The sequence below is a fragment of the Callorhinus ursinus genome, unplaced genomic scaffold (genome assembly GCF_003265705.2).
Source record: "Callorhinus ursinus isolate GAN/ISIS: 27379988/994484 unplaced genomic scaffold, GSC_fseal_2.0 scaffold55, whole genome shotgun sequence".
NCBI classification, from domain to species: domain Eukaryota; kingdom Metazoa; phylum Chordata; class Mammalia; order Carnivora; family Otariidae; genus Callorhinus; species Callorhinus ursinus.
The window spans coordinates 5,823,264-5,850,270 of NW_027397117.1; the positions used below are offsets into that span (position 1 = coordinate 5,823,264).

Below are 27,007 nucleotides of genomic sequence, written 5' to 3' on the forward strand. Positions count from 1 at the left end.
GGAAAAAGGTGGGCTAACAACAGAAAACCTTTTTGGCGATACCCTCCCTAACTGCAGCCGGATACCAAGGGAACTCTCACCTTCCGTCCCCGCTGCTTCAGCCTGGCCAAGCAGGAAGTTGAGCTTCCACCTTGCCCCTTGGAAGCAGACAGTGCACTTCAGTTCCCCTGTGGGGTGGTGTCTGCACAGCCGATCAGGGCGTTGATCTTCTAGTCACCTCTGCGTGGAACTAGGCAGTGCTTGGGGGCAGGGCCACAGGTGTGTCAGTCATGTCCACCTTTAGGGGGAGCTTTCATTCCCCTCTTGCCCCCCTCCTGAAGTACCCTGAATCAGCCCTCTGCTTCCCCTTCCCTGGTGACAGTGAGGCTTAGGGGCATCTGATCTCACACCCTCTGTTGTGGAGGTAATGAGGCAGTGCCCCATTTTTCCTGGGAAGGTGTCTGTGGGCCAGCTCGGGAGCTGAACTTCCACCCTGCCACCTGCAAGCCGGTGAGGTGACTCAGTGCTCAACTGTTGCCAGGCTCATGTTGGCAGGCCGAGGAGGAAGCAGAATCTATATACAATCTACAAAAACATTTTAACAGGGACACTGCCTGCTAACTAAAGATGTCCTTATAAAAAATCCTAAGAACCAAGAAAATTACAGCATGGATGAGAACAGCCAATAGCAGACACCAACACTGAAATGAATCAGATGTTGCAATTCTGACAAGAATTTTAAAGCCGCCATTATAAAAATACTTCCATCAGGCAATTATTGTTAATATTTTGAAGCAAATTTTAAAAATGAGAAACGTCAGCAAAAATCTATGGGCTCAACACAAGGGGACTTTGGGGATGATGGAAATACTACATATCTCGTCATGTACACATTTGTTAGACTCATCAAAGTGTATATTTAGAGCCGGTAAATTACACTTCAGTAAGGTTGATTTATAATAGTGCACGGGGCCAGTCTTCACCCCTAGAGATTCTGCCTGGTTCAGAAGATCTAAGACGAAGTCCAATATATATATATATATATATTTTTAATTAATGCCCCAGTTGATTCTGATGTGGCTGGTGGCTCTCAGGAGCTCCTGATCTCTCTGGAGTAATCTAGGCTAGTTGCGAATTCTTCAGAATATAAATCTGTTAGAAATCTGTGCAAATAGAAACTTGTTCTGGTAAATTATAAATTACCAGATAAGTACTTGCAGAATAAACAGAATACATAATTAGAAACCATTAAGTGTCTTATCCCCACATGGAGATAATTTTTTGTATGTTTTTTGTTGGGTAATGTTGTAAAGAATATTACATGGTGTCCTGAGAAAGTGTACATTGTGATCCTGGGACCTTAAAAAAAAAAAACAAAAACTGCACGGTGGTGTGTTTTTTGGTTTATCTCATACTTGGGCCACACCTTCCTCTCCCATCCTTCCGAGGGCATTATCTTCTTGTTGGCTAATGCAGGATGGAGTCCACATTGGTTTGTGCAAGATGCTGCTACCTTGAAGGTCGTGGTTTTCATCAGTACCTCCCTGGGGGTGGTGCTCTCTGTCTTCATCCTGCTCTGAACAGATGCTGGGAAATGGTTCCTAACCCAGTATTACAGCTTTTGGCCTCTCCCTTTGGCTTCACTTTAACCTAGTGGCTACATGTTGGCTTTTAGGCTGGGTTTTTTAATCCTGCCAGGGAATCCATGGGCTCTCTCCTACTGATGGGCTACTTCCAACCCCTGGGTGAGTCAGGCCTCCGTACATTCCTTACTGTCCCCTTGACAGCAGTTTGGTCTGACTGGTACACCTTGATGAGTGCAGCACAGTGAGTGGCTAAGGCTGCATGTGAAGGCGGGGAGGGAGTCGTCTTCGGGAATGCTTTCATCCCCGAGCAGCTAGATCTTTTGTCCTGGAGCAGAACTAGCGGAAACCCCATCAGGAGGCTGGCTGCCTGTGTCTGCTGCCTGGGCCAGGTGAGCTGCCAACACTCCCTGGATGCTAGAAGGAAAGTCCTTTTTCGAATCTGGTACCAGATTTAAAGCAAGCCATGACTGGGTGTCAATATGTTATTCCTGATAGCTTTGCTGTTTTGATACTGCACCCTTGGAAATACCCCGTGTCTGGTTTCTCTGCTTTTAAATAATAGATGCCAGAGATTGGCCCTTCATAGGACATTCTCTCTCTCCCCCTCCCTCCCTCCCTCCTCCTCCCTCCCTGAATTCATTGTGGGATTCCCCTGTTCTAGCCAGAGCTGAATCTGGTCCTTCCTGGGGTCACTCTCCTAGTCTCCAGTCTTTTTAAGTACTCAGTGCTTACTTAGCTGGTCTTTGTTTCCATTACGTGTTTTTGTATGTGTCATGGTTACGGTCACTAGATGACTAGTGTCAGAGGAGGTCAGACACTGTTACAGCTTCTAATCGTGTTGATGTTTTGGTAAGGGAATTATTTGTGGAGGAAAAAATACACATTGGGAATCTTCAGTCTGCATTAGGAGGGATAACACTTGAAAAATGTGTGCACAGTAGTGCTCTCCAAATATTTATGTGGATTGTGGTCTCTATGAGGGATTAGTCAGTTTTTTCTTTCCTCATGTAGAACCAGGACTAGTAATAAGAAAGAGAAGAGAATGCATCATGGCCCTGTTTCTGGAATACCATTCTGACAAGACTTTCCAAAGTGTCAGTCAGTGTTACGTCACTGAAGGTATTCATGGAAGGTTTGGGTATGGCAGAGAAGGTGGGGCTATCAGGGAACTTTTCAGAGTGTTTTCAGATTTCATCCTCTGGTTCTTAAGAAAACAGAAGCCATGAAAGCTGCATCTGTGGCACCGTTCCTGGATAAAGGTCTGACCTGCTCGCTCAGTAGACCAGGGAGTTAGTAACAAGGAGTCACTCTGTTTCCTTAGGCAGCCCCGGGAGCGCTGAGATGGAAGGAACACAATGGCACACTTGTGTCTTGTCCTGTCTTTCCTTTGAGAGGCCTTTGGCCGTAGTACCATTCCCCAGAGTGCTCAGTTCTCATCATGTGTGGTGTACACGGCCTTTTCCAGCATCTCTGTTGTTTGGCCTGTGGAAGAGAATAGGCGTTAACTGACCATTAATTCTTCCTGGGCCTGAGGCGGACCGCTTCCTCAGGAGTGAGCCCCCATCTCCATTCATGATGAAGCTTCTCTCAACTGAGGCCAAAAATAAACTGGAAAAGTGGTGGTTTCAGTGACCATCATAACCTCTCCCTAGCACCCCCTGCACTTACTCACCCTTCTGTGGTTAAAACAACTCAGCATGTTTGGAGGAATAATAAAGGCATGGTCTCTAAGGGGAATTTTAGAGGAGCATGTCTTACTTTAGCTTTGTGGGCATTTCTAGGTGACCCCAGCTGTGTGGCTGTAAGTGAAGCAGGGAAACCTGCCAGTGTGTGAACATTTTAGTAAGTGGAAGCTCTTCTTCCCACCCCATGCCATTTTCTACCTGGTCACTCAGGGGTTTCTAGTCCCAAACACTCCCAAGTTTTCTGGTTGTGTTGTAGTATGTGCGTATGTGGTGCTGATAGTCACATATTGGAATAGTTGTGTTTATTTCAAATTGTCTTACCTAAGTGTCTTTCTAAAAGATATTTGTATACTTTATAGTTCAAGAAAATACTTTGGTTTGATTGAAGATGTTGCTCCCAGGTCCTGGTAGAAGCAGCTAACATTTCTCGAGCAATTCCTATGAACATTTTTCTTTTTATGTAGACAATAACATAACATTTTCCCTGAAAAGCTAGGTCTTAGAATAGAGCTCTGTAGGGGCGCCTGGGTGGCTCAGTTGGTTAAGCGACTGCCTTCGGCTCAGGTCATGATCCTGGAGTCCCGGGATCGAGTCCCACATCGGGCTCCCTGCTCAGCAGGGAGTCTGCTTCTCCCTCTGACCCTCTTCCCTCTCATACTCTCTATCTCTCATTCTCTTTCTCTCAAATAAATAAATAAAATCTTAAAAAAAAAAAAAAGAATAGAGCTCTGTAGACACTGCTGTTTTACTCTGAGGCATTTGAGGCTTGATGCCTAAGACATATTTGTATCCGTAATGATTTCCAGCACAGTGCTTTGGGTTTGATAGGTGATCAATAAGTGTTGAATTTTGTTGAATATAAATTTGCTTTCAAATGATTTTTGTTTTCTTTTAATTAAAAGTAGACATTGAAGAAAACTTTCCACTTCAGGGTGATTCCTTCTAAACCTCCCCTTTGTGACACTCAGTGTACGGAAGAGGATGTTTGGGTGGTATGAGAGGGCTGACCAGTGTGGGCTGGGAGGGTATTTGCACTTCATCGGATTTCTGCAGACCGATCATTCGTGGCGGTTCATCCAGGGCTTTCCCCTTTCTCCACGGAGGGTGTGGGTTGTGTTCCGTATGGAGCCTTGGTCATGATAACCCAATAAATATTAATGAAGCTCTGACTTGTGTAAGGCACAGTACTGACTGCAAAGATATATAGAAGTAAATAAAAAATAGAGCTTCTGCCATTGAGAGTCTTGTCATCTAATTGGGAAGGCGAGAGGTAAAATGACTTTAAACTTAACTGTAACATGGGTGCCTGGGTGGCTCAGTCCATTAAGCATCTGCCTTCGGCTCAGGTCATGATCCCAGGGTCCTCGGATAGAACCCGCATCAGGCTCCCTGCTCGCGGGGAGGAGCCTGTTTCTCCCTCTCCTCCCTGCTCATGCTCTCTCTCTCTCCTTCTCTCTCTCTTGCTCTCAAATAAAATCCTTTTTAAAAAAGTTAACTTTAACAGTAAAGTAATTATTTAGGATTCTCAGATGGTCTAACATAGTGGTTCTCAAACATTAGTGAGCCTCAGAATGACCTTCAGGGCTTGTTAACAAGTGCAGATCACAGGACCCCATCCCCAGAATTTAGGATTCATTTGTTCTGGGTCCTGAGAATTGGCATTTCTAACAAGTACCTAGATGATGTTGATGCTGTTGGTTTGGAAAGCACACTGGGGAAACACTGGTCTGATGCCATGGTTTTCAACCTTGACTCTGTACTGGTACCCATGCCAGGGCCCCACTCTAGACCAGTTAAATCAGAATCTCTGTGGAATATGGCCTAGGCTTTTTTTTTTTTTTAAGCTCCCCAGATAGTTGTGATACGTAGTCAGGCTTGAGACTCACTGGTTCAATACATGTTGGGGACGTAGAACTTTAGGATTGAGAAGCAGATGATGTTACCCTGGGCTGTAGGGGTGTGGAGAGACCACAGGAATTATTTAGCCTGATCTTAGAGAATGATAAGGGAAGAGAAAGGGATGATTTGCATTCTTAAAAAGATAATGCTGTCAACAAGTTCAACCTGTTTTCTAGCTGTTTCTTGGGACAGGCTGATGAGTTTGTGAGCTCTTAATCAGGGACCAGAATGGTTTACCACTCAGCAAGGGGCAGTGCATAGGACTGAGGCACTCATCACCACCATCCATGATAAGCATTCGCTGACCACCCCACCTTCCTGATGTAGTTAGAAATCTGTTTATATTCAAACAGGCTTGTATGTGTATGTAGCTGGAATGAGGTGTGGCCAGGGGTTGTGGGCTCACGATAAGCTGAACTTTGAGAAATGATTGCCATTTTTACATTTCATCCCTCTTAGCCTATTTATTCATGTTTAAAGTCCTGCGCATAGTTGTCAGTATTCAATGTATGTGAATGCTAGTACAGTTTTAGGGACATTATTCTATTCCTCATGGACACCCCCCACCCCCACCCCCTGTCTATCAATGAGCCGGACACATAGCATCTGCTCCGTTAATCCATGTTTTTTGAATGAATCAACAAGGTGGTCTTTGATATCATGCAATTGTGTATTAGCAAGGACAGCAAGAGCTTATTCCCCAGGAGCTTTACAAAAAACTACCCTGTAGTTCCCAACTCAGGCAAGAAATCTGTTCTGTTCGAAATAAAGGAACATAAATGGAAAAATATAGCTGGAAATTCGTTGTCTTAATAGGTACTAGTCATAGCTACCTGAGATCTAAAGAGGTCTTTCATTTTCAGTCCTAACTGGTATTTAGCCACATCAAATTTTAGATGTCAGTGTTAAATTTTATTTTTAATTTTATTAAGCTTAATTGATTATAAAATAACTTGCACTGTAAGAAGAGGCCTGTGCTTAATTTCTTGGAACTACTAGGGCCTTTGTTGTAATAGATTTCATAGGGCTCAGAGTTATAAAATTAATATTAGAGAGTTGGTGCTTGTTAAAATTTTGACCTCTATCTTTTAAAGCCCACTGGAATGACGTACAGTGAAATGTCTGTGTTGGTGATAGGGGTTACTGTCCATCCACAGGTCCTTAGGAAGCATGATAGAACTCTGGTCTAACTGCTCCGTCTGGATTTTTGGCTCAAGGCAAAAAGGAGGAGGGCGGTAAAGAAACCTGATCAGACCATTTGATGCTAATTTCACAGGTGGCTGGTCACTGTGTGCCTGCCTGCTGTCATGTATAGAGCTGTAAGGGATGTAGCTACACACAGGAGCCTGAAAGGAAGGTTTGCATCAGGGTTTGGTGGTAAATGCACAAAAGCAGAATCTAGGAACAAATGGTCATTGCTGAGTGTCCTTGCTTGAGTTAAATGAGATCATTGGTAGCTGTCATGATTTCCACTCTCACCTTATCACCTTTCCTGAATCCTTTTGAAAACAAGCAACAAACCAGACCAAAACAAGCGTGGATACTCTCTCCTTTCCTTTTAATTGGGGTTGATAGGATTTTAATCAGGTTGAACTTAGATACTGTTTTCAACTGCAATTTAAAGAGCTACCCACAAAGCTATAAGTTAAGTAATTAGAATTACATTTGTAAAGTCAAAAATACTTGATCATTTTCTCCTACTCCCTCTCCTATTTCCCATGTTCCCAAGGGGGAACCCGAAGGGATCTAGCAGAATTACATAACCAGTTTAATTTCACAGCAGTGAAGCTGGGACCAGACTCTGGATCTTGAGTCTTCCGTTTAGCTTTTGCTATCGTATTAGTCCTTAATGAAAGCACACTTTTCTTTCCTTGAATTCAAGACTTTGTCTTCATAGCCCAGTAAAGGTTATCCGTTGTTAACGATATTTTCTAAGAATTACACTGAGAGTTGAGAAATGGTTTTATTTATTTTTATTTCTTGAAATGAAAAATAACATTAAAACAAATTCCTTCTAGTGGTAATACATCTGCCTACCAGCACGGGCTTTATGAGGAACTAAAGTGCCTCTTTGTGGAGCGGGGGCCTGTGTGGGTACGGGGGCTAGTGAGGACCACAAACAGCACTAGCCGCAGGCTCTGGGTAGCGGCTGTGCTCTGGCTGGAGGCACCAGCAGGCACCTGGAGACGTTGGGTGCTGTGAATCACAACTTGGCCTTGGCTTCACACTGGAGACCAGCTCTCCTAAGCAGAAGGCCCTTCTTCTGCCCCGCCCACGGTGGCCTGTTGGCAAAGAGTTAGAATACTTGTTTGTTTAACGTTTTACTAGCTGATTATACTGCACGAATTGACAGGCATCTCTATCAGAGGATTTCCAGTCTCTTGGAAGCACTTTGCCACATTACTTGTAATCTAACCTCAGTGTAGACTGCAGTGACTGGTTTTTGTTTGTTTTTCTCTCCTTCCCTTCCCACTTGTTTCAAAGGCCACACACCAAGCTGTGGAGAGGGAGTTGCTTATGAGCTGAGAGTTGGCTGCTTTTCTCTGGTCAGCCGTGTGTGACTGCTGGACCAAGTGCCTTTGAGTCAGTCATTCTCAGGTTACAAACCCTGGCATGAAGGCCTGTAGCTGGACACTGTACTTGGGCTTTCGAGTGGAAAGACTTGTTAATTCCTCATTTGTAAGTGGAGGCAAAGAGATTAACTCAGTGTTTCCAAGCCTTCAGGATAACCTGGGGGAGTTTGTTAGAAAATGGCCCGGGTTTTAGAACCTTGACCTGAGGGGTATCTTCCAGCTGGATGGTTTTTGCATGATCCCTACCAGAAGAAGAGGGACTTTATTTGTAGCTACAGTCAATTCTCAGTTATTTGCCTTGTAAACATTTTCAATCCCAGAGACCTTTCCCTCAGCAGGTTCCCAGATTATATTCCCAGGCTCCCTGGCTAGTATGTACCCTGGGGACTGAAAGATAATTTCCCTCTTAATTTTAGGAAAAGCAAATCAGGTAGGGAAATCTGCCATTGAAGAAAAAGGGGAGTACGGGGGAGGGAGGTTCCCCCCCCCCCCCCCCCCCGCAAACAAAAAGGAAACTAAGAAATCTACCTTACATTAATTACAACCAACTCTAACTTTTAGAGAGCATCCTCTGTTGGGAAGGAGCAATGTGTTATGTTGCCTTGACTTTGGGCAGTTGATTAAGGCAGCTATAATTTAGCTCTCTTGTGCCTCACAAGAGTAATTCCCTTTTCTGAAAGGCCTTGTTGATTTTCTAAGAATTGTTTAAATGGATTCTAAATATTTAGCTCAGTCCTAAGAGTCCAGTTATATGGATTTGTTTGTGTGTCAGCATTGGCTTAAAGTTGTGTCCCCTGCCCTGGGCCTTAGCTCTTACCCATATGCAAATCCACAGTCCACATGCTGGGGTGCTCCCTTGTATACCCAGCCCTGCCACGTGTGCAGCGTAATCCCTTTGACCCTCTCAAGAGGGTGCTGCTCATCTTCTTTTGCTTCACTTATCCTGGTTGACGTCTCCAGACCTGCTGTGACTTGAAGCACCACTGTTCTGGTGGCTCTCTCCTGCGCCTCATTGAGAATCTGTGTGTGAGGCAGGTCATCCTCTGGAGATTAGAGCATTCGCGGTAGAGGGAGGAATGATTTTACACTGGGACTGCTAGAAGTCTGTTCAGGAGGGACCAGACCTGCGGCAATGGCAGGAGGGGCCTCTGCTCTGGTCCTTGTAACCACATGGTTTGTACTGAGCTGGACACTGGTCACTGAAGTAGACGCTTGTTCTCCAGTTATGGGGTGTCGGGTTTCTCACTGGGATTCAGTTTTGTTGGCTGCCGCTGCTTTTCTGCTCACACTGATTTTTGCGGCCTCTTTCCTGGCTCTTGAGTCTTTTCCAAGCAGGGGAGATAGCCGAATCCTTTGCCTTCCCCTTCTTTTCTTCTCTCGGATATCCCATGGCTGTTAGGGAAGGACTTCCTGTGAACTAAAATGAGGGCAAGAAAGCATGCCTGTGGCATAAAAATGCTCTTAGCAAGCTTGAGGCGTATCAGAGAGACTGGTCCTGAGAGTAACATTGACTGCCTTTCTGCTTTTGAACCTTTTTTTTTTTTTCCTTTGCTCTTTCTGAGGTCTGGGATTTATCCTGAATTTAAGAATGGACTGGTTTTGATCATTTGAATAGGTATCACCATTCAGCGGGGAATATATGTGCACACCGAGATGTCTCTTAAAGCCAATTTGAGGTATAAGTCATTTGAAATGATTTCTGTAGTCGGTAATGCATTTATACTTCAAATTCTCTGCCTGAATTTATGCATTCATCTTCTGTTTTACCAGGTGACTTGCTTTTATTATCCTGCTATGACAGCCCCCTCCCACCTTTAACTACTACCCCCAGACACTTGAACATGTTTTCTAGTGTGAGTAGGCACTGAACCACCCAAAAATGGCATCAAGTGCCAGCCACACAAGGTTGAAAAGAAGGAGAGCCTTGATTCCAGGAAAATTTCCCCTGCCAGCTTGGTCAGGCTATTGTACAAAAGATTATGTGGCCCTTGGAGAGACTCAGATGGGTGATTGAAGTGCTAATGAGAAGTCAGTCCTCAGCTGCCTGTTGGAAAAGTCTAAAATCAGGACATGTTCTTTCCTTTCACAACTTGGAGTGACCAGTCAGAAGAGACACTCTCTTTCTCAAGGTCCAGCTCTCTCTTTGATGAGGAGAAGGGGGTAGATGAAGCTTGTCTTCAGTTATGCTGGAGCATCTCGGTTCAGAGAGTTTTGGTTTGCCTTGCCTTTTCCTACTTGGGGTTTGCTGCTCTTTTTATTTTGGGGTGTGAGGGGCTTGGCTGAAGGGCTTCCAGCCTTAGACGGGCTCTGAAGGGGTGGCATCAGTGAAACATGTTTTGATTCCACATATCTCGTTTCATTAAGAGGAAATGAGCAGCTGGTTGACCCAGAATAATGCCACTGGGACCTGGGGAGTTGTTACTTGTAAATGGAAAGGAAGAAAGGAACAGATACTGGAAGGCATTGGCATGATGAACAGCTGATGCCTTCAGAGAACAGAGCTTGCTTGTCTTCCTGTGATTCTCTCCTGACCATGGAGGAGGTGGAGGGAGGAGGCATGTGGCTTGTTGGCATTGGAGTCAACATTCTACTCATTTAATTCACTAATTAATTTCACAACTGTCTCTTGTGTTTCTACTGTGTGCTAGGTACTATTCTAGGTATTAAGGATGCCAGTGGTAAACAAACACAAAATGTCTTTGCTGTCGTGATACTTAAATTCTCCTGAGGGGTGGTGGTGAAGACAAGTTTATAATAATGGTGGTGGTGATAAATGGTATGAAAGAAAGAAAAACGGGGAAGAAAATGGCATCAGGAGCTATTTCAGTAAGTGTGGTCATGGAAGGCCTTCTTAAAAATGACTATAAAATAAATAAATGGCCATTAAAAAATAGAGTTTTTATTACCTAAAATATTTTAAACACTTCAGTTGTTAAAGTTATTATGGGATATTAGCATGCATAGAAGCTTTTTTTTAAAGTTTATTTATTTATAATCTCTACACCCAATGTGGGGCTCCAACTCATGAGTCGCATGCTCTGCCAACTGAGCCAGCCAGGTGCCCCATAAATTATGATTTTTATTAATTTTTTTTAAAGTGGGCTCTATACCCAATGTGGGTCTTGAACTCACCACCCTAAGATTAAGAGTCACCAACTAAGTGACTGAGCCAGCCAGGCACCCCCCCTAGCATGCACAGAAACTTAAATGATTTGTTTTCTCTACAGTTTTGAGGGTATTTTGAGGACGCATCTTCCCTTTTTATCCCTGGACATGCAGCCTTTGTTAGCTGGATTTAAATTCATCATTTAGTTGCTTATAGTATAGATTATGTTAAGACAGTCTGAGATTTTTGGGGTGTACTTTTCATGAAATTGTTCCATGTGATTGAGAGGCTCCTTCTTAGTCCAAATAGATGTTCAGCAGGGTTTGCTGTTGTCATTTTTGTTTTGTTTTAAGTGGTAATAAGTAACTTTTGGGGATCTGAAATGAAGGATAAGCAGTACCTGAACAAAGAATCCGTTCTCAAGAGCAGATTGCCAACAGCGGGAGACGTAATGCAGCGGTTGGTTGACGACATAACCCAGTGCAGTCGCTTTTCACTTTCAGAGGATGGAGTGGTGTGGTGTAGTCTCTGGACTACCCTGATAAACAGGAGTTAAATTTTCTGTCATTTCCTCTGAAAGAACAGTATTGTATGAAAAGAGACTCCTCAGTTGTCTTTGCCCTCCTGAAGGCGGGGCTCTTTGCTCTTGTATGCCATTTAATTACATCTGTTCCACAAGATACCCTCTCACAGTGGTTTTTAAAACAGCATTTCTTAACCTATTAGTGGGTGACAGCCAGCATTTTTTTAAAAAGTGGAATCAAATAGGTGATATCAGAGTATATCACACTTGGTGTGTATTGTTTCCAAAAATGTTTGTTTCCGATATATGTGTGTATGTACCAGATCCTGATGATAATGTGTTTTTTTGCGTTATGCTTTAAAAAGTTTGAAAAACAAGTGTGTGGGGCACCTGGATGGCACAGTTGGTTGGGTGTCCCTCTCGATTTCAGCTCAGGTAATGGTCTCAGGGTCGTGGGATCGAGCCTGCATCGGGCTCCATGTTGGGTGTGGAGCCTACATAAGATTCTCTCTCCCTCTCCCTCTGCCCCACTCATACTCGATTGCATTAGCTCATGCTCTCTCTAAAAAAATGAAAAAAAAAAAAGTTTGAAAAACATAAACCTTTGAGATGAGTGTTGGTATCCTTTGACAGGGAAACTAAGATTGTGACACTGCTTAGAATCAGAGTAAAATTGGAACTTTTCTCCTGGCTTTCCACTTTTGATCCAGGACATGACAATTAAATTTTGTCACAGGACTTTCCATTTCTGATGATTTACAAGATTGGAGTCCACAGAGACTCAGTCTTGCCCCTGAACATTGTTTTTTAAATCAGATTACCAGGCCGAAGTTGACTGGTTTTTCAAAACATCTCTGTGTGGTCTATTTCTGGAGAAGGGAAAAGAAAGATGAACCTAGTTACTTTTCTTTTTTTTAACAAACAAGGAAAATCTGGAAGCTCTTTCCTTTTCACAGAAAGACAGCCTAGTTTTATCCAAGAGGAGAAACGAAGTGGAAGCAGAGCAGGCTGTCTCTAGAGCATTCAGGAGAATTTGGTATTGCTGAAACCAGTTCTGGTGTGGTGAGTGGGTAGGCATAACAAGAGGAGTCCACCACCTTGCATAAAATGTTTTGGTTTTCATTAGTCAGGCATACTTTTACATAGACTCAGTAACATTTAGTGTGGTAACTACTGTTTTAACATTTGTCTTACCCACGTCCCCAGCCTCCTGGGAAAGAGGTGGCACTTTCACCACTGTTTTAGGCAGCTATTTTGGCCTTAAAGGACAGACTTTTTAGAGAGGCATTATTTTCCCTGGCATGCCTTCCTTCTTGCCTGTAGTCAGTCTTGAATGAATTCCTGATTGGTTCGGCTACACTTTTTCTTTTTGGCACAGAAGAAATTGCTCTTGCCCAAGATGGCAGAAAAGTATAGTGGAAACCTGCTGCCCACTTCCTTATCTTCCTCCCTGTCTATTTTGTTACCCCACCCTGCCCCAAACCAACCCCCCAATAAAATGTGACCTTCTGGCCCAGGGCCCTATCGGAGTGTTTTGTGTGGCAGAGCTGTCTCTGGCTGACTCCCAGGATTGTTAATGACTTCCTCCTCTGTCTCTAAATAATTGCTTGAAAAGACAGCTGTGGAGAGACATTGCCCCCAGCTTGCAGGCTCATTAATTCCAGCCATATGGAAGAGGGTGCAAAGGAAGAAGGTGGAAGTTACTTTGCCAAGAATAGCAGGTTGGGGGAAACAAAACCTAGAGGCTTTAGGGAAGGGCGGCTCCACGATGTTGGAGATTTGACGTGGAGTTGGTGAGGTCTGAGCGGACTTCAACCTAAGGCAACTTCCTGCATTAAATCCCAAATACAGGGAAACAAAGTAAGAAACGATTATTTGGTTTCTAAAGTCCTTTCAGTTGGGTTCTTCTGGTGTTGGTAGAACTTAGCTTGTAGGATACTTGGTTTTGTGCAACTCTTCAAGAACAGAAGCATCCAAGTGAAGTGGAAAGTCTGAGGAACTAAGAGGGAAGACACCCAAGAGATTCCCCAAAGTCAGCCATCATGGACTTGGCCATTATTCATAACTTCTGCTTTTTTCTGTTCCCACAGTGGCCTTGAAGCAAGTTTCAAAAAAAGAAACTTTCATACCATGCTCCTTTAAAAAAAGAAATACAACTAGGGAACAAATATTCGAATTAGCTCTTTGGTTCAGCTCTTAACACCTAGCATGCGGGCTTGTAAAGGAAAAGGGGGGGCGGCGCCAGGGTGGCTCAATCGTTAAGCATCTACCTTCGGCTCAGGTCATGATCCCAGGGTCCTGGAATTGAGCCCCGCATCGGGCTCCCTGCTCAGCGGGAAGCCTGCTTCTCCCTCTCCCACTCCCCCTGCTTGTGTTCCCTCTCTCGCTGTCTCTCTCTGTCAAATAAATCTTAGAAAAAACAGGGTAGGGCACTTGATTTTTATTTTTCAAGAACAGGAAACGTACCAGGTTTCTAAGAAGATGAAAACTCTTCTAAAAACGGAATTATAAAAAGTTTATGCAGGTCTTTAGACAAGGGGCAGTAAACAGATAAATATGTAATGTCATCAGTGAAGGTTTTCAAGACGCAGAGCTTTATGTGGGTGACTTCTTGGTGTCTAATCCTTGCACACCAACAGTGCATCTTTTTTTTTTTTCTTAAAACATTTTTACTCCTTTCAACCCAGAAACATCACAGTCTAAGCACGAGAGGGAAGGGGGAGAGGAGGGCATGGGCTTGGGGCTTTGATGCGCTGGCAGAGGCCGAACCAGGAAACCCTCTCCCCGCCCCGCCTTTTGGCGTCCCCTCCCCCACCGCGGCAGGCTGGCATGTGGGTGTTGAGGGGGCACCCTCAGGGACACTTCTGCTCCATGCACTGCTTCCCTCCCTCATATTCCTGCTTGGAGATCCACTGGGCGCTGGAAAGTGCCCAGTGAGGCCAAGATGGAGCCCCCTATCCAGGGGCTGAACTTGCGCTCCATGTGCTGTTGCTGGTGATGAGCATCAGCTGCATGCTCAGGGGGGAAAGAGGGGCGGTGGGGGGTCTTCTGGGAAAGCTCTCTGTTGAGCCTGTCCGTGAAGCCCTGGAGCAGCGTGTTCCCACCCGTGACAATGACGCTACCATACAAGCCCGGGTGAATGTTGATGTCACACATGCTGATGCTGGTGGTCACCATGTGGCCCACACCAAACATGGTGTTCCCCGACAGGCCCTTGACATTGGAGGGGTCAAATAGGCCCTCAGGAATGAGGAGCCGCTCAGTCCTGTAGACTGTGTTGTAGCCGTTGGGCATTTCATAGTGCACTGTTGGCATTTGCACGGTCACCTGCTCGTTGTAGGGAGAGTCTAAGACCTGTAGCACTGAGGCCTGGAAGTCCTGAATCAGCTCATTGCACATGTAGTTATGCCAGGACTTGGAAACCTGGCTGGGGTAGCTTCTCCTTCTTCCAGTTTGGAGGGGCACCCTCTTGTATGGGTTCCTTGGCTGCAGTCATGTGAGATTGGATGATGTCAATGGCCATTTCCTGGAAGAGCTCCCTGCACTGCATAGAGATGAAATCTCCTGCCAGGGGTGACTTGACAATGCTTTGCTGCAGGACGTAGCTGTCATGTACTGGGATGGCTGTGGTGTGGGTGGCCCCACTGTCCAGCACCAGGCCCGTGGAGCGTCTGTTTGCAAAGGCGGTGAGCACAGCTGTCTTGCATTAAGAAGGCAGGAATGTTGTACTGCTCGAACATCAGCTCTGTCAGCTTCTCCTGATTGGCCTGTGTGTTCCACGGGGCCTCGGACATGAGTACTGGGTGCAGGTTGGGCTCGGACTTGACGTGTTTACTGTAGGTGTGATCCAGGATGGCACGGAAGCATTCCCAGTCCTCAATCATGCCATTCTTGGGGGGGCAGCACGACCTCTGCTCCATCCCGAGGCACACGTTGGTATCGATATGGAAGATCTTCCCTTTCTTCTCTTTCTCCCCCTCCAACTCCAGCCCGCCCGCCTCCTCCGCACCACCAGCCCCACCGTGGTGGGGAAGTCAGCCTTGGGGCAGTCCTCCCCAGTGTACCTAGCGCGGAGAGAGAAGGAGCCAATGTCAAAGACCGGGGCCCCCACCTCATCCTCAGCCCACTGCAAGCAAAGCATTCACTGCAAGTGCTCTTGACAGAGTCACCAATGGCCTCCACGTTACTTAATCTTATACACACTTCCCAGTCCAGTCTTGCTTCATCCCTCTGCAGCATTCAACACGGTTTGCCATTCCCTTTTTGGAACATTCTTTTCTTTTGGGTTCCAGAACTTTAAGGCCATTTTCTCAGAGTGCATGCAGCTAGGCATGTCAAGTTTGCCTGTGTAGTTTTGCAAGTTTTCTTGTGATGTATGTACCTTTTTACTGAAAAACAGGTGGGTAATTTCCATTAAAACAGTGGTTTTCAAACTTTGATGCATATTAGAATTACTTGAAGTACTTACAGAAATATCTGTGCCCAGGTTGTGTCCTAGACTGATTAAATCAAGAAACTCTGAATGTGGGCCCCAGGCATCAATATCTGTGAAACTGATCATGAAGGTTACTTAAGAGAACAAGAGCATTCGATCATCTTAATGTTAATCCCCCCAGCTGCATTTCTCAAAGGTATAGTTACTCCCAGAATGCTTTTTTTTTTTTAAGGTTTTATTTATTTATTTGGGGGGGAAGAGGAGGGAGTGAGAGAGATGGGGAGGGAGAGAGAGAGAATGAGCAGGGTGAGGGGCAGAGGGAGAAGCAGGCTCCCTGCTGAGCACGGAGCCCAATGCGGGGCTTGATCCTGGGACTCCGGGATCATGACCTGAGCTGAAGGCAGATGCTTAACCAACTGAGCCACCCAGGCGCCCCCCTCGTAGAGAATTCTTATTCCATGCTGTTGATTTAAGGAAGCCCATGTAGTTGCCATTAACATTCCCTTAGGAACACTGAAACCTGTATTGATGCTGGGACCACTATACCTTTCTTGTCCTGAAGGAGTGTTTGAACCATAACCAGAGTTTTTATTGGGAAGCAGCTTAGGATCATCAACCTTAGCCAAGCTCGTCTCGTGGCTGTTGGAGAGTATAGGAAGTCAGGTGAGGGAGGGAGTAAACTTTTTTCAAAGCCATAGGTTATGTGTGTAAGGGTGCATCAAGAGCACTCTTGGAGCTCAGAATTTTTTCTGGCCCTGTATGGGCTGTTGTCTTGGGAGAATGCCCCCTATCTCACTAGTGAGACAAGGAGATGTGTATGCATTCTCTAGTTCTTTTTTGAAGTTAAAAACACCCATCATTGTTAGATTTAATATCCAAACTCTCTGACCCTTTGCAAAGTTGGTAGGTTAGACAGTGGGTTTGTTTAATAGGATTATTTTATTTTTGAAGAACTGAAGAAAAAGAACTGAATATATCCCAAGGGGTTGAAACATCAGAGAATCATTGTTTTATGTAATCTGGATTTTATCACACTCCAAATTATGCGTCTTTGAATACACATTATGTGGGATAATGGTAATGTGTCAGTGAAAGGGAGAGAATATGAATGAGAATTGAACTGAATCATAGTGAAAGCATATAGTAGGAACCATATGGTAATAGTAGTCTGGTTAAGAGCCACTTCTGGGTGTGTATGGCCTTGGGCAGGCTGTAACCTCTTCTTCCCAGTTTGCTCACCTGAAAAATTATAATACTTGGATTATTTGTGCAACTCTTAGGATTGTTTTAAAGATTAAATGAGATTGTTCATAAAGCGCTTAGAACAGCACATAACCAGTCCTATTTAAGTGCTGCTTAGAGCATAGTATCAACTTGTCCCACTAAGAACATTCTAGAACTGCATGATCCAGATGATGCTTTCATCTGTAAAGTCCAGTAGTGAAGGTGCTTCCATATCCCTAAACTTACCTTTCCTTTTTCTTCTAACCTAAATTCTTCACACTGTGCTGCTGAGTCTCACCTGGTATTGCTTGTATCTTGAGCACCAGCTGGGTTCCATCCTCACATAACTAAAACACAGTGATTCCCTCTCTGGGCTTGATTCTTATATTCTTCCCTCTGTGGGCTTGATTCTTATTTTCTAACTGTCCAGGTGACTCCTTGGCTCCACGAATCTCAACCCACCCCAGTTTTTCCATTCTGTTCAGCAGAGATCTGCTTGGGGCTAACTCAGATGGAAGGGTGACCTCATGATTTCTGATGCTCTTTCAATTTATATAACTCAGCCGTGAGCATGCTTTTTAAAAATAATGGCCCTAAATTGCTGACATCTTGTCATCTGCTCAGACTCCTAAATCTTTAACTGCTCTCTAGACTGAATGGGATCAGCTGGAGCAAGATGCCTTTGTGCAGTCTTGCACTTACTGTGCTTGGCGAGTGACCTCCAATAGAGCTGTGTGTTCCTCCGAGTAACACGGGTAATGATTACAGCGACAATGTTGCTATTGTGTCCAGAGGTTTGGGGCTGTAATTTCATAATGAAATTGAAAAACATGAGATTAAAAACCTGAATATAGCACAGTAATTATATTTAAGTATCACAAATCATCTCCCTGTATTTAGTTAGGTGTTGGAGATTTGGCCTCTCTTTGTGGAGTGTGGTCACGTCGTTTCATACGTCTGCAAAATGGAAAGCTTCTAATTTATGGCTAAAATGTGGGAATTGCTTTCTCTTAATGGGAAGGTGACGAGAATGGTATTGAATTTGAAGGAGCTGGTTTGCTTCATTGACTAGAGTCAAGAAGGGAGGTTGTAGAAAAGCTGCCAAGGTAAAGAAATGTTTGGGTCTTTTCATGGTTTAATTCCCAGATACTTAGATGTGACTACGGGTTCTCTCTCTAGAAATTAACTGACATAGGCTGGGAAATTCTCCAGGCCTTCAACAAGCAGCGTAGTTGCAGAGGTATGACTCTTTACCTTACCTAAGGCAGAGTTCCTGGAAGATGTAGCTCTGGTTTGTTTCCCACAGGCACCTGGTCCATTCATTGCCTGAGAACTGGTATGTACCTGCTGTTTCTTTATTTTGGCCGAGCCCTTTTTGGGGTGGGAGGTTGGGGAATGTGTAGGTGGTAGCAGTTGGCAGGCATTCCTGGGGCATGAGGAGTAGGGAGTAGACTCAGGGCTCTTCTTTAACATGAAGTTAGAGGGGAACATGGTTTAAGACTAAAGATCTCTCCATCTACTTGATTTCTAGGAAACATTGGGTATAAAATGATCAGAGAAGGAAGTTGTGAAGGGGATAATTATTGTTGTCAGTTAATTTACTGATTATCTTCCATGAGCCCCGCACTTTTTGTTACCATTTTTAAACATCACAGTAGACACTGCCTTAGAGACATACTGTCCCTATACTGTCTCCTACCCCCCAAATAATTTCTATTGATGCAAACACTACAGATTATCCCTTCTTCCCCAAAGCTTTCCTCCAAGATACACTGTGAACTGGATTACCCGAACTGCTTTGGGCCACCATTTGTTGGTAAAAGCGTGGCCTGTCAGTTACCAGCATTCGAATCACCTGGGGGAGATTGCTGAACCTCTGTATTCCTGGGCTTCCTCAACTCTCTGTATCTGGAGGTACTTTGGGTGAGTAGATGGGGTGGGTGGATTTGTGGTCTAGGAATCTATATTTTGTAACAACCCCCCCCCCCGCCCCGGAATTCTTACAGATTCTTACACCACCTTAGGGCTCTGAGTTTCAGAAGCAGGGCTGTTCCACTGGTTGGATTATGTTGAAATTTACTCTGTTGAAACATGGGCTGCTGTTCAGTCCCCTAGTTAAGCCCTTCATGATCAGTATCTTGGGTAAAAATTCCTGCTTTGATTGAGTCCATTTCCTCTGGATGTAAGGAAGACTGGGCTTCTTTGCAGCGTTACCCACCCTTATGGATAGCATATAGAGAGGAGGAAGGTCCAAACCTGGTGTTTTCACTTCAGGCCTGCTAGGGAAAAGGTGGCCTACCTCCAGCAGTAAACTTGGGCTTCTCCAGGACCTTCAGTAGTTTCTATTTCCACTAGAAACTCATTGAAAATTCTAGCTCTATTCGTGTTTTTGGCAAAGCAGATAAAAACAGCAATTCAATTAAATTCATCAAACATTTATTGAGTAGCTGCTGAGGCTAAAGTGTTGTGCCAAGGGGAATGACATAGATAAGTAAAAACACAGTTTCCAGCCTCCATCCAAGAGGCTGTTATTCTAATGGTGTAGTCAGGCACATTTAGCTGTAAACTGGCACATATGATAGGGTCTTCCAAAAAGTGAAGTCAAAGCAAAGAGCGCTTACAGGAATGTATGGGTAGAAATAGTTACATTCTAGTTAGGCAAACGTCTTCTTTGGGGAGATGGTCCAGGGCAGTGGCTCTCCTTCTTGCCTGTGCTTTAGAATTGCATGGGAGAATTTTTTTTTTCTTTCAGATTTTGTTTATTTGAGAGAGAGTGCTTGCACACAGCGATAGAGAGTGGGGGGGAGGGGCAGAGAGAGAGGGAGAGAGAGAGAATCTCAGTCCGACTCCCTGCTGAATGCAGAGCCTGATGTAGGGCTTCATCTCAGGACCTCAAAATCATGACCTGAGCCGAAGTCATGAGTCAGATATTTAACTGACTGAGCCACCCAGGTGCCCCACATAGGGGGAATTTTTAAAAAATCCTAATATCCAGGCCATACCACTTAGCAATCAGATCAGAATTTCTGGGGTTTGGACACAGGCACCTGCACTTTTTAAAGCTCTTTACAGGCATTTCCTGTGCGGCCAAGACTGAGTGAGAGCCACTGATGCAGAAGGACAAATAGGCTGTCATTGTGAAGGGGGGTAGGCAGAGAAGGAAAGGCACTGGGGGCATCAACAAAGGCCTAGAGGCACTAAAGTGAACGCTTTGGTTGGGGTATGCTACTCAGTGGGGTACAGGACTCTTGGGGCGAGTGGGGAGGGAAGTTAACCCTGACTAGGTAGGATTGGATTAAAACATTGTGCCATGGAATTGGGAGACATCATGTTTTTATACTGTCTTTAGAACCCCTTCTCACCTCATAAGAAGATGGGGAATGAGGCGCCGAGCACCTTGTGCTTTCCCAAGGTGCTAGTAAGTCCGGGCAGAGAGCAGGAGGATGCTTACCTCCGCAAGGCTCTTTGCCTTAGATTTTCCATGCTTGTGCCATGCTTTCCATGTTCTCTTGGCATCTGTTCCTGGCAGTTTTCTGCTGTAAAAGAACACCAGAGGTAAGGTAGGGTCAGAGTGGCAGGAAGGTATTGATGTTAGGCAAGACTTTGGCAATACTTCTTATCTTTTGGTTGCGCTCCTGTGACGCCGTGGTGGGAGGACTGCTGGCTGTACCGGGGGCGGGTGTTTGCAAGTCCAAGTGCGTATCTTTCTGTGCTCTTGCAGCTGCATCCATTTTGTGCCTGATTCCACTGAGAACTGGTGCTTTATCTGCTTATTGCTGTTTCCAGGAAGTTAATTTGCAGGTGCTATAAATATGCACTGTTCATATACTTCATTTATTCTTTCTTCCTCAAAGCCTCTCTTCTTTATTAGGCACCTTTCATTTGTATGTTTGGTGCCTGTGTTTGGTTTTTTTTTTTAATGTCACTATTTTGATACTAACAATAAAGGTAAAGCTGCTCAGTCATGTAGGACTCTTTTGAAAAGTGCTTTGGGCAGGTGCAGCTGAGTGGCCTGAGGGGAGGTCCATGTAGTATCAGGGTTTCCTGTCTCTTGTTACAGGTAGAAAAACCAGCAGAGTTCAGGAGAGAGCTAGTTTTCATTACTGGTGCGGAGGCTATGTATTCACAAACAAAAACCTTAAAAGTAGTTCATAAAATAGTACCACCTGTGTACCTACCCATCCGTTACTGTATTCATCCATCCATCCATCCATACACCTGTTCATCCACCCAGCCATTCACCGATCCCTTTAGAAAAGATGGTGCAATATAGTAGTTGAGAGTACGGATTCTGGAGCCAATCTACCTGACTTCAAATAGTGACCCCTCCACTTGCTTAATCTTGTTTTCTTTCTTCTGTAAAACGGGGGTGGTAATAGTAACAACCTCACAGACTTGTGATGATTAAGGGATTACTATATGTGATGTGCTGAGGAAGGACCTGGACACAGGAAGTTCTAAGTTGTCTGCTGCTTTTCTGTCATCCTTGTGTTATTAATCATTACAAAGAAAATAAAGTGACATGATTTTGGTCCATCGGCTTCCAGTTTTGTGATCTTAGAATTTATCGGGAGAAAAAAGGTTGGAAAGGGAGGTTTTGGCGGATCACAGAGGGCCTTGATTCCAGATTTTAGGATCGGTAGAAGTCCCTCAGGTTTTGGTCTTAGTGAAAGATGTGCATCAGGAAGGTATTTTTATTGTTTTGTGCAAAATAAATAATTTGCAGTATTACAACAGTTAGGAGGCTATTTTAATGGTTGAAGGCACAGTGTAACAAGGAAATGAATGAGAGTGGTGGCAACAGAAATAGACACTAGCAATTGAAGACAAGATTTTTTTTGATTTCGCTTGTCGATTCCATCTTGTCGATTCTACTTGGCTTCACCAAAAATATTGGTGAGTTAGTGCTCTCTGTCTCTACGTCCATCCTTGATGAGACGGGGAGCTTGTTACATACGTGTCCTTGCCTGTCATAGGGGGCAGAGGGGCTAGTGCCAGGACACAGAACTAGGTTTTTCTGTTCCATGCTCTTAGGTGGCTCATTGTAAACAGGACCCAATTAGCTCTTGAAGCATGCCTGCCTGTTCTTCTCTCCACCTAATTACTGTACGGAGCTTGGGTTCATGCACAAAGTTACCTTGATTAAACAGTAAGTTTATGGAGCTATAAATGTTCCAACAGTACTTTGAGAGGGCCCTTCAGACATTAACATTCAAGGTTCCTGTGGGTGGGCTGAGAACAGCCGCTGTGGATGTCTTCCAGATTCCGGAGTATGACACCTTAAGTTTTTCTATTCCTGTTCACATCTCTTCTTCAGCAGCGTAGACAATGCAGTAAAAAGATGTAACCTGACTGAAGATGGATGGAGTAGACCAGAAGTTGAAAATAGGGAAGAGTCTGCACAGTCCTGTAGTCTCTCCCAGAATTGGACATTTTTGTGGTGTGATGTGGAAGAAGAAAAACATTTATGGCCAAACCTCACTAAATTGAACAATTGTGGGGATGGATGGTGCAGACAGATTTGCAGGGTAGTTGGAAGGAAATGCAGTTCCATTATTTATAGTTATACAGTGGTGACTTGAGCAAGGATAATGAAGTGTTGCCTGGCAGAACGTTTCTGGAGATTGGCCTTCATGTATAATTAGGAATATCAATCATTAATAGTATATTTGATTTTTTTCCCTCTCTTTGATTATGTGTGATTATGTCTATATGCTCTCATTTGGCCTGATATTAGAATCTATATGTTTGAGATAAAACTTGCTTTAGCCTAGCTCGAGTCCAGATTGCCCTAGAAATTTTGAATTAATTAGAGTGCATCTGAAGGTGGAGAATTTTTGACGTGTGCAGTGGAATCATATGTACAAATTGCCTAGTGCAGGGCGTATTATTTCATTTTACTCCCTCTCTCCACTTTGAATGAGGGAATCGCTAAGTTTGAGTTTTGGGCTACTGCTCTCCCACTTCACCTCCACAGTGTAACCTCTTAGGGAAGATATTCTGGGATCCCGGGATGGTTGGGGGCGGGGGGGGAGGTGGGAGGTGGGGAGGAGTATGTCCCAGAGCCCAGGTGCCCCTGGCTTCTTGTCTGGAAATCAGTGGTTCTGAAAATGCCATATGCATGAGAATCATCTTAGGGACTTCGTACAAGTTAGCAACACCCCCACCTTCACCCCCTCCTGCAAGGGATGGGGTCAGACTCCACAGATCTAAGGAGCTGCTCTCTGGCAGAGATTAGGTACAGATCCTGAATCTGACCGTGGACTACCATGTGCCCACTCAGCATTCCTGAGCTGGTAAGAAGACAGTGGTTCCCTCAGCACAGATGGGAAGCTCTCACTTTTCTTTTTTGCCCTTTTAAATTCACTCTAAAAGAGAGTTTTAGATATGCAGCCTAAGCAGGAAGGAAGACTGACCTTGCCTGTCTCCAGAGTCTTGCAGAGATAAAGGAAGTGCCTGCACTTTGAGGCAGCTGGGGATTTGTGGTGTTCCAGAAGACCTCAGCTCTCAAATGGGCTCTTGGCAGCCTCACTGATAATCACAGTGTGATCGCTCCTAGGCTTCCTTATTTAAGAAGCTCTTAAATTTTCTTTCCTATGCTGTAAGGTTATGTCTTCACCAGTTCCTCAAATTTTAAAAAAAGAAACAGAAGGAGGCAAAACAAATCCCAGAACATTTTTTTTTCTCTTTCTAAAGGTTACAAACATAAATCATATTTGAGAACAATGAATGGACCTTATTTTTTATCTTCAAAAAGCTAGGCCTCTGGCATCTTAAAAAGAATCTTTTAGAAAGGAAGGAGACGGGTATTTGTGGCAGGGCTGTGCTCTGGGGATCAGGAGACTTGGCTTTGCCACCGGCCGCCTGGGGCTCTTTGGTCAGAACCAGTCTTCACTTGGAGCCGTTTTCCCTATCTGTGAGATGTGGGGGCCCTGAAGCTATTGCAGGTCTAATGTTTTATGATTCTAGTGATGGGCTCAATGCCTGCATGATAGGCATTTTCTAGATTTGGTCGCCCTATTTCAAATTTGTGAGGTATGGCACATGCTATCCATCTTTGCTGCACACGGAGCATCTCTTCATCAGTGCTTCATAAAATTGGCGTGTCAGTACCGAGGGGACCATCAGAGAACGTGGGATTCACCCCTTCATTCGGTGTACATATGAGACAGATGATATCCTAGTTGATTTTTCCCCAAGCATGGGGCATAATTTGGGCTCTTTTCACCTTACGATTTGCCTTTCTCTCTAGGGTGCTTTTTAAACCTTGTGTTGCCCTATCATCATACCTTTCTCCTTTTAGTTCCCTATGCCTTCCATGTCCCCCTTCCATTTCCCCTGGGATACTGAAATATTCAGTTGCAGTTGTGGGCAAAAGTGCTCCTGTGGCCTCCAGATTTTTTTTTTTTAAATGCTCACTTCCCCACCAGCATTAATTCAGTCTTTCAGTCTTTCTGGCAGTGAGTGTCCCAAAGGTCAGGAATTCTGGCAGAGTTTGATTCATCTCTGCTCTCCCCTCCAGCAGCTAGCAAAGGCCTTGGGGCATAGAAGCTCTGGTTGTGAATTGATTGAGGTATTGTGATTCAGGAGGCCCCACCTAATGGGCATCCCTGGCCACTTCTCTAGCCACTGTTCCTGGAGAGCTGTGTTTTTGTTTCTCAGAGCCTTATCATTTGTTTATGTTTCATCTATTTGGAGTACTTCCAACCCCTTCCCCTTTTTACTTGGCCAATTCGTACTTATCTTGTAGATAAATTTGTAAAAATGACAACGTCTTTCACTCTTCCTAAAATAGGATGGATATCCCTGCTGCATGCTTCCATGGTCTCCCCACTTCTCTAGAGTAACTTTTATCTTCGTTTTTGGTCCTTACTTATTGTTATCCCCCCAGATTGTCTGATTTACCAGGGCAAGGATTCTAGTCTTCTTGCTTACCGCTGTTTCCTCATCACTAAGCATAGGTGTGGGGGCATGGTAGGTCATCAGTAAACATTTCTTGACTGAATAAAGTAATAAAACAATATATGCCAGTTAATGGGGTGATTGGCAAGGATGTACTTGCCAATTCCAGTGGTGGTAGTTAACATTGTTAGGGTTAACTGCTGGGTTCTATGAGAACGAATGATTAAAAATAAACAACAGAAATGGAACTTAGGAGCAAAAGCTTTTATGTGCCTTTTGATGCCTAGTGCTGGGCAAAATTCTCTGTGAATAAAACGAAATGCCTTGATGGACTTATTTATATACTATAAAATGTATCAGATAAAAAACAAATTGTTTACTATGGCATATATAGTCTGAAAAAACCCACAGATATCAGTTCAAACATGGATTCAGTTATTCACTCACTTAACGGTTTGTTTTGTATGATATGTGCCAAGCACTGTTCTAGATGCTCAGGATCCACAGTGAACAAAACACAACATCTGACCAAAGGGAACATGCATTCTGCTAGTGGAGACTGTCAGTAAAGCAGATAAGTAAAGCATCTAGACTTGAGAAGCTGGTGAATGCCATGGAGGAGAATGAAGGGGGTGGGGTAAGGGACACAGAAAGTGCTGCAGTGTGTGTGTTAGGGGTGGTGGGGGGCACAATTACAGATTCAGTGCCCAGGAAAGAAGTCCCTGGGAAGACAACACTTGAATAACCGACCGACGTGGGGTGAGGAAGTGAGCAGGGTGGGTTTCTGGGAGCTCTGAGGTGTGCTTGGCTCTTTGGAATCTGTTCATGATCCTTCATGTTTATTGTATGAACCAGCCCAGCAGGTTAGGATCAAAGTGTCCTGTTGTGTTAAAAATCTGTAAATGTTTCCTGTCTTTGGACATTTGCTCTGGCTAAATCCTCAGCCTGAATACTTATGTAAGGGTATTGCATTTATTTCTTCTTACAAAGTTAGTTTGATGGAAAAGGCCATATGGAAACCTTTCTTTTCCCTTTTGTGGGTCAGGATTTGTGCTGTGTTATCTGTACTTACCCTCTAAACTCTAGTCTGTGGTGGAACCACCTCTCTCAGAGCTTGTATTCCTTGAGGGCAGGGTGTATTTCTTGTTTAGTTTATAAAGGTCCTATCACCCTGTCCCCTGCATGGGGACCTGATAACTTATTTTGCTGATTATGGAAGGGCTTTTCTGTCTACTTCTCTTCCCCTTGATAGCTTCCTTATCTGTTCTCCTGTAACACTGACTTTACTTAATGAAATTTTATCTTATATTATTGCTTATTTTGTGCAGCTGTCTTATCTCTCAACTAGAGAGGAACTTGCATTTTCTTTCTGAACCTTACAGTGCAGGCTTATAGTGGGTGTGCTACAGCATATACATCACTGATTGCTGTTGGTCAAAGTGCTTGTCTCTTTTGGGTGAATGAGCCGACATCTTATTTTTCCGGTGTTCTCTTTTTCTGGATTACAGTCTGTATCTGGGGTTCTGCTCGCCTTAGGACTTGGCCTGAGTATGCTGCTTGGAGGGCCCAAGGGAAACAGTGTAATTACTTAGGGGTAAATCCTTTTTGTGAATTCCAATGCAAGGATCTTTGTAGACTGGTTTTCTGGAGATTGGCCGTTCTTCAGAGAATCATTCGTTGACTGTACATGACATAAACATTGTAAATTAATGGCCCTTTCAGATTTCATTGACATTTTCTTTCTCGATGGTCATTTCTGGTCACTCAGAAATAGTTGCTCACTCCAAGACAATTATTGTATGCCTAATAAAAGCGAATGACAAAGCCAAGTTCAGCTGTGGGAGCTGGACCGGGCAGTTTCTAGCTCCTCCTACAACAGGCAATAATCAGATCTGTGTCTCAGCAGAATTATAAATGGCTACATTTCATGACTCTCTTTAGGAATTGCTTTGCTTAGAATACTGTCCTATCATTGAAGCTGCGGATGTACTGTGCACTGTTTTCTGTTTGGCAGTCTACTCTGAATGGCACCAGTTGGGGATAAACACTTGAATAAATGCTGCCACTTGTCACATGTGGTTACCCTCTGGGGATT

The 27,007-nt window shown here is 44.3% G+C and overlaps 1 protein-coding gene and 1 pseudogene across 4 annotated transcripts in view; one reads left to right on the top strand and one right to left on the bottom strand.

Annotated features, from left to right (window-relative positions):
* AUTS2 (activator of transcription and developmental regulator AUTS2) overlaps nucleotides 1-27,007 on the top strand; it is a 1,158,197-nt gene that overhangs the window by 194,909 nt on the left and 936,281 nt on the right. The gene's annotated exons all lie outside the window — the stretch shown is intronic.
* Nucleotides 14,204-15,492, bottom strand: LOC112817586 (actin-like protein 6B; annotated as a pseudogene).